This window comes from Phoenix dactylifera, unplaced genomic scaffold (genome assembly GCF_009389715.1).
Source record: "Phoenix dactylifera cultivar Barhee BC4 unplaced genomic scaffold, palm_55x_up_171113_PBpolish2nd_filt_p 002275F, whole genome shotgun sequence".
NCBI classification, from domain to species: domain Eukaryota; kingdom Viridiplantae; phylum Streptophyta; class Magnoliopsida; order Arecales; family Arecaceae; genus Phoenix; species Phoenix dactylifera.
Window position 1 is genome coordinate 23,520 of NW_024069526.1, and position 8,425 is coordinate 31,944.

Consider the following 8,425-nt stretch of genomic DNA (forward strand, 5'->3'; position numbering starts at 1 on the left):
AACATATTTTAGAGTGGCTTATTTTGGGTGAGCATCTAGTTTCCTGTAAAATTATGTAAAATACTCGTTATACTCTTAATAAAAAAAATTTCTTACATTATTCTACCCAAAATCTTAATTTCTAACCGGTGAAAATTGGATGGTTCCATGTATCACACGGGATTTTTTTTCTATAAAATTTAAGAATGTTAGTTTTTTTTGAAAGTTCTAGCCAAATGTAAAGTATTTCCGTACTGTACTTTTCTCTCTCCCCTTTTAACAAGCCAAATATGTCGTAAGAGGTTAGCCGATGTGGCTAGCTCGGAATTAGAGGGAGAGAGAGAGAGAGAGCGATAGAGAGGTTCTCTTTTTTTTTTTTTTTTTTCTCAAAACGGTATTTCATTCATATACCTCTAACGTGAGTACAGCCAGACATATCAAAGAAAAGCAAACAAAATAAGGCGTGTGGAACGCCATCTAAACTAGACCAAAAGACCTCCCCAGAGTGCCGGGCAACATAAGAGGCGACCCAGTCTGCTGCACTGTTCGCCTCTCGGTAAGCATGGGCAACCTGACAGGAGATCAGCTCCTGCACCAAACTCCGAGTGTCCCGTATAAAAGGGTGATCATCACCATATATGTCCACACCACGCATCCAGTCAATCACCGTAGATCAGTCACCCTCGAGAACGAGTCTCTCGGCCCCCAGGACTCGTCTCACAAACCAAACACCCTCCCAAGCAGCCTGCAGCTCTGCTCCCACCGCCGAAACACCGAAGGTACTCCGTCCCCCAGCAGCAATAAAAGTGCCCCGGTGGTCCCTGATAACGAAACCCACGCCCCCAGAGGCACCATCCTCCGCCATACCACCGTCAAAGTTCACCTTAAGATAACCAGGGGGTGGGGGTACCCAAGAAAAGAAACTGAACCTGGACGCTGAAACAGCAGTATAGGTACCCCAGGTGTCCCTAGTCCTCCCAGGTGGATCCGACGTGGTCATCATAGATATCTCTGCTGCCTGCCTCAGAGCTCTCTCCATCACAACCCGTGGGGTCGACCGCCCACCCTCGAATAGACGGTCATTCCTGGCTAGCTATATGTGGTAGGCTAGATACGCCACAATAGAACCAGTCTCAGCATCACTCGGCCTCTGAATAGACTCACTCAGGAACCGGAGCATGTCCTCCACCGACTCCCATATGGGCGGCAGTAGCGCCGAGGCCTCTCTCCAACACTGCACAGCTGTAGGACATCGAAGAAGAACATAGAGAGGTTCTTTTCACTCATTTAAAATTGCCCTGGCCGTCTCGACTTGGTTTTATCCAAAAAGTGGAAATTTCTTTCTACCGCGCAAAAAGCCGAAATTTCTTGGAGGGCTCCGGAGTGTGATCCGAAGGGTGTGGCAGCTTTGCAGCGTTCCAAGCCGAACGAGGACTTACTTTTGTGGCCAGAACGGATCAGACATACCAGCCCGTAGAAAAAAGCGACGTGCTAGCTTCAGCAATCAAGATTGCGAAAACCATCAAAAACTAAAACCTCGATCCAATCAATCATTCATTTGAGAGGAGAAACAGTTTCAGCTCTCGCTGGCAATCGTGACTCGGTTACGTCGTTGGTTTAGCAGCAATCAGGACAGATCAGGTTAGGGTCTGGCGAACCAATTAAAGTCTAACCTGGTTCTAATGTAGCTTAGGTGATTTGGTATTTTGGATCAAGCCTGGAAAGACAGAGGTGATTTAGAAGGGGTTTAAATTGGATCAGGCTAATATGAAAAAGAATTTTATATCAACTTGTTATTGTCCAACTTGGATCCTTGCCTCAATTACATGGCTCAAAAATTTGACACGGTTTACTTTGCTAGTCCTGCATTAATGCGAACCGACAATGCTCACCATTGAGCTGGCCACGCAACACCATGCGATGTCCCTTTGGAAGCACGAGTCATCCACTCTCACATCTGGCTCGAGAGGCTTAAAAGGCACTCATGGACCACTTATTTGGCATGTACCCAGCACGCCCTTCTAATGAACTCTAGCACCTGGATAAAACAAGCCAAGTGCAAAACCATACAGTGGGCTAACATGGTCTGATTCATCGCAGCATCTTTTAGAAATATCGCAAACCCTAAATGGCCCTGAAGCAAAAATTCCAATCAATTGCCTTCATATTTGTAGGTCTCCACGAAGGGGACACTGGAAAAGGAATGTTAGAAGTTGAAACATTAGACAACGAACACTTGGTATTGCGCTTTGGGAGTAATCATAATGAGTTGTCTCTTCTTCCTGTGACAAACTCTACAACTGCATGTATGTGCAGTCTCTCTCTCTCTCTCTCTCTCTCTCTCTCTCTATTACAACAGGATGTGGAGAAGTTATTCTCTTGATCCTTCAAGCAAACATCACCTTGGCAACAAGTCAAGGACTTCTTGTCCCATCTTCTTGTTTCTTTTTTCCCGAGAAAAGGAGGGAAGCCCCAACGGTGAAGCAAATGCAAGCCCAACCATGAGGCCTACCAAATAAAGGAACAGACGAGCAAGCTAGGAGATCAGCATCAGCACTCTTTGTTCCTGAAAAATCCGAGGGGCCGAGGCCCCGGACGAGAATGGCCTTCTCGTCCATTTATCTGGAGGCCACTTTAGCTCTGGCACCTCGTCTTGTGTACCTGCATGAACAAAACAACCTGAAGCTATCATACTTCCATCTCGGTTTTTCCGAGCCATGAACAAAACATGTAGGACCAGGACAGTCATCAGGAAAACATCACTAAAAAACATAAAAAAAAAGGGGCTAAAAGGAAACAAAAAGTGAAGAAAAACCAAATCAAAAAGAGCGGTGAATGGATATGGAGCTCCCTTCAGTCCAATCAGCGGGCCAAGAGAGCGGCAGGAGTTGCTCCCACACCATGCACTGGCAAAAGCTTATACTCTTTTTTTAAATTTGACTCTCATATGCTCTCCATTGCGATATCATGAGGATAAGGCTTGGCCTAATCCATGGGGCGGCAGCTCTAACCTCTCCTCAGCCCCTTTATTGGACTGAATGGAGCTCCTCTACCCCACCACCCGCACAAAACAAAAGGAGAGGAGAAAACCCACTGCTTTCCAATGTGAACGAATGCTCCCTCCTCCCGTCCCTTCTCTTATATTTCCTCTTCCTCTACTCCCCCTTCTCTCTTCCACCATAAAATAGTAGAAAAATTCACAAACAAAGATATGCTGCCAAAGGGAAGCAGCTTCTTTTGCAGTGGAGTTCAGGAAAAGAGAGGATCCTAAAGATTAATATAGCCTGCCCTTTTCATGGTTCTATGGTACTACACTTTGGTGTGCCTTGTCACGTTATCGACTACAGCCACCTCTGTTGCTCCTCCGGACGCTGCGACTCGTCCATGTCTCTGTATTTCGTGGACCAGGGTCTTTTGTTTGTCTTCTGAGGCACGGTGGGTTCCAGTGTGCAGGACTACGTTAACTAATATGCAACTTGGGGAACACTGCAAGCAACCTCGTATAGTTTGTCTGTATCCGTCCTGTACTTCGCCTGCCGGATTCCCGTCAGCCCGGGATTTGGCGTTTCCGGGAAGAGGAAATAGTCTATTAGACTAAAATACCCTCGCATTGAATTCTTTTTCGTGGGCTCCCATTGCATTTAGTACGTGCTTTCTACAAATTAATATTACGGGTATTAATTGGACGGGGGCATCCTGAGTCTGATAATAAGGACAAACACTCCTCCTGGATACGGAGAAATCCTAAAAGCGTCCCACATGAGATACGTACGAGATCACATGCTTTTGGACTGTTTTACAGCTCACACGCGAAGGCGTAAAAGCGAGAGATGAGAGGGAGCTCTCTCTTTCGTCTTTTTCCTGTTTCACTGAACTCAGATCTATGTAACCTTGTGCTTACTACAGGGCTAGGTCCAAGATACAAAAAATTGGGTCTGGTCTAAGCTATATGAGCTGCGCTTGGCATGGTTTCGGTTCAGTACTTGGCGTCTTGTGCGTGTAGAATCCTGGCGCGTCTTTACGGTGGCAACTCATGGAGGTAATAAGTGTTTCGGCGATGACTCTGGGTTGAGATCGGTCTCCCCGAAGTATGCTGAGGTCGGCTAGAATCAAGATATGTTAAGATCGGCTGGAACCGAAGAGGAAAATAGAATTGACCAGCAAAAAAGTCCGCTTACTATCGGGGGGTGCATCTGGTGGCCTGGGAGCAGATCTACCTCCCCACCAATAACGGTAGTCTAGGGATGCAGTCCCTCCTGGAGAGGCACGAGGCTTTCATTGCTCAACACGCAGTTCGGTTCATGTTAGAGCCACACGGGCTCTGGCGTCAGGTTATGGCAGCTAGATATAGTCGAGGAGGATCAGAGGTGACACAGAGTAGCCATCGAGTTTTCTTCATGTGGCGCGAGATCAGGAGGTACTTGCCGACTACGTCGGCAAACACTAGGGTGGCTGATAGGCGATGGACGGAGCATCGATGTGACTGGTGATCCATGAGTGCATGGTACCCTTTTTCTGAGGTGTTGGCCGGCCATGGTTGATACTGAAGCAGTGGAGGGGCTACGAGTGTACGACCTTCTAGCACCAGGAGGGGCAGAGTGAGATGAGGCCAGACTACGATGGTTGTTCGAGGTACACCTAGCTAAGAGGATTCGGTCCCTTCCGGTACCAGGGTATACAGGGCCAGTGTCAGGATTTGGGGTACCTCGTGCCGGACCAGTGTTAGATTGGGAGATCTCTCCCGTGTTATCCAGCCGGTGCTTGAGCCGGAGCCGGATTGTACTTGGATTTGAAGGTCCGGGCTTCATCCGAGGGCAACACTCTTCTTATGAAAGGTGATGTAGGACCGTCCTTCCGACGAAGCAGTGCTAAGCAGGCGTGGCTGGGGATCCCCGTAGAGTGCGGAACATGTGGGTGTTGAGGAGTCGGTGGACCATGTGCTTTCCAGTGTACATGGCGAGGTCGATATAGCAGTGGGCAGGGTTGTCGCAGGAGGCTCGGAGTGAGAGGTTACAATTTCTACAGGTGATACGACAATGGTTGGCCAGTTCGTGGACATGTTAGGAGGCCATCAGAGCGATTTGCACAACACATCAGATCTAGCTGGCAAGGAACGCTCGTACTTTCGAAGAGCGCAGGGTGTCACCAAGGTTTGTTGCGGAGTTTGCTCGAATACAAGCTACGGAGATCAAGCCCACCCCCTCTCAGATAGACCTTTGACAGCTCGAAATACCTAGGGTTCCCTCTCTGCTCAGGCAGCTCCTCAGACGGGTATTTTTCACCTGGAAGCCCCCACCTTCGAGCTTCCTCAAGGTCAACTTTGATGGGTTGGTGCTGGATGGAGGTACGCGGAGTGGTGCAGATTTGCTATACGAGGCCCCGCACTCCAGGGTGGTGGCAGCAGGTGGCTGCCAATTGTTTGATAAGTCGGTTCCGAGGGTAGAGTTGCGAGCTGTCCTGCGCTGGTTTTTCGACATACGCGGGTGGTGCTGCAGGCCAGTTCGATTATTCTGGAGCGTGACTCGGCCACGATTATCGGATGGATTCAGGGGGGCCGAGGGTGAGAGCACGGACCACCTCTTGATCCGGGACATAGAGATGATGATGAGGGATGGGGTGGCCTTTTAGGCTAAGCATATATTCAGAGAAGCCAATGAGGCGGCTGACTTGATGGCTGCCTACGCAGCCCACCACTCAGGGAACATCCTTTGGTCAGGAGAGGAAAGTTGTCACTGACACTCCGCGAGCTATTGTATTTTGATTTTATTAGGTGTATTCGTACACATACTGTATGAAGAACCCGCTTAAGCAAAAAAAAAAAGAAAAAAGAAGTCCACTTACCTTAAGGTTTCCAGTGGAGAACGTTCCAATGCTTAAGTTAGATATTTAGAGTAACAGTGAAAAAGAGAGAAGAATGAATGTAAAGGAGCGCAGTATTATTTACCTAAGGATCCCCTTGTCATCCCTATGTATAAGATGAGAGCGGTGTCAGTACATGGTCTATTAGGCATTTACCGCATGGCAATGCCTATTCATGATAAAATAGGTAGCGATAATCGCATTGATCGTGTTTTTACTATTGTAACCGTTACCAAAGACCATGATCGCAGCCCATTCAATACCCTTTGGCATTACTCCTAGACAAAATTGATTAGAATGGCATGTCGGCCAATACCGAGGTCATTCACTTCAATCAAGACCGAGGCTAAGAAGGTCGGAGCAACCTAAGGTCAGAATGACCAATATTCTCTCCATCAGGTAAAAATTTGCGTCCAAATTTCAGCTAGCATGGATGTTGATGATGTTAAGAAAGAAATCTACAGCAAGAGTTAGTCAAACATGCCCCATATTAAAATCCACAGATATGTTTTGAGTATCATCCTTGGCTCGTCTTGGTTTTATCTGGCCATCGGTGCATTACTTTGTTGCTACTCTTAATTAATTTGTACTACGATCGGAGGATAAGAAGGAAACTTCAATCATACCAGCGTGGATGTATAATTGATTTACAGCTGTTCTCTCTCATGTTTCAATGCTTTTCTGCACTTTCATTTATTAATTGCGAGTGTTATTAACTTTTCAATAATGCCAATGATGGAGAAAGTTTGGTTTAGTGTAAGTAGGGTGAGTAGGAGCCCACTTCGTTTAAGTGGCTTTGACTGCTCGGCTGAAGTTATTTTGAGTCAAATTTTTGCTTCATGGACTATTCAGGATATCCATTTCAAGCCTACCTCGGGCCAATCAAACATCCGAAATAGGCTATTGATGAGTCCATTTGAATATATGGCCTAGTGTCATGGTCCCAAATTAACTAATAAAAGAACTGCCATATAGATTTATTAGCATGCTCCACCTAAAACCTTAAGCTTTTAGATTGTGAGTACGTGCCAAGTGATATTAGAGACAGATCCATTAAATGCACCACCTTATTAGTTATGTGGGCGCCCCTCATTAAAGGATACTAGGGTTTAGGGCTGGAAGTGGGCCGAGCTGGGTCGGGCCAAACCCCTACCCAAGCCCGGCCCGAAATTTTTTTCCGGGCTTCGGGCCGGGCCGGGGCCCGAACAATTTTAAAGGAACGAGGCCCGAGCCCGGCCCGAGCCCATTTGGGCCGGCCCAGTTGGGCCCTAACCTGGGCCGGCCCGTTTGGGCCAGCTCGTTTGGGCCAGCCCGATCCCGAGCCCGGCCAGCCCGTTTGGGCCAGCTCGTTTGCTGCAATTCACATGCTTATTTTTATCAGTTCCATATATTATTTATGCTTGTCTTACATGCTTTCTCCATTCGAATTACAGGTTGGCGTCATTTTCAAAAGCTGGTATCTGATGATCATACTCTAAAAGTGACAGATATTTTGATAAGAAGAAGGAAAGGGATTACTTCCAAATAGAGAGAGCATTAGAGACTATTCTTATATAGCAGAAAAATGATTATTGTGCTCTGGTTCAAGAAAGTGTAGACATTGTACATCTCAGCACAAGCATAAATAATGTGTGGAGGCGTGGATACACATGCTTCGACAAATGTGTAGTAGTATTGTAGTAAGGAGCCCATACCTTTGGATTGCATTGCTGAGGTAAAGTTAATACGCTCAAATGACAGATCACCTGCACGGCTGCACAGAGGACAATTTCATAGAGGTGTATGTGCAAATACAAGTACATGAAACATACAAGCAAAAATGTCGACAAGCAAACAACCTATTCAACTTAAATCAAATATAAGATGGACCAAGTAGGCAATCAGACAGATCATTAACAAAATAGCATCTGATGGTTTGAAGATAACTTGCAAAAAAATTCATTCCATGCAACCAACTGCAACGATACAACTGAAACCAAACAAAAGGATTCCATCAAAAACAGGAGGATAAAAAAAATCATCGGCCTGAAGTCGTTGTTCCCTGCACAATAATATATTCATCATATCCATGTAATAGAGAAACCCCCTGAAGTCAGCTTCAAGCCTGCAGTTCAAAAACATACAACTCTCATAAAATTTTGCAACAAATAACCATGATCCACATGAAAATACTCCATCAACAAACATACTTCATACTTGATACTTTAGGTATGAACTAGATCTGATGAGGGTATCGTCATTCAGTTCTCCCAAATTGCCCACTCCAGTAGTCCAGGGTGTCGTCATCTACATTCAACGTTACAGAACTCGAGCAATTTGCAATTGTTAACACACAAATCAATCATAAATGTTTAAATTATAAGTACAATAAGCAAATAAAAAATATTAGATAAATTTAAAAGATTTATATATCTTCATCATATTGTTCACGAAGCCAATCTTGGGTACATACTAAGGCTTCTACGGTAGAAGGGCTCAAAGAGCTTCGATACTGATCCACAACTCTACCACCAGTGTGAATGCTGACTCAGATGAAACAGTGGAGACTGGAATAGCTAGAACATCTCGAGCCATTCTTGATAGTATA

General features: G+C 45.9%; 1 long non-coding RNA gene across 1 annotated transcript; it reads right to left on the bottom strand.

Moving 5' to 3' along the window:
- Positions 1–7,746: 7,746 nt before the first annotated feature.
- LOC120109493 lies at positions 7,747–8,155 on the bottom strand. The gene is made up of 2 exons (XR_005510361.1): positions 8,028–8,155; positions 7,747–7,942 (listed from the first exon to the last, which is right to left on the bottom strand). It is a non-coding gene; the product is annotated as an uncharacterized LOC120109493 (long non-coding RNA).
- Positions 8,156–8,425: the final 270 nt, after the last annotated feature.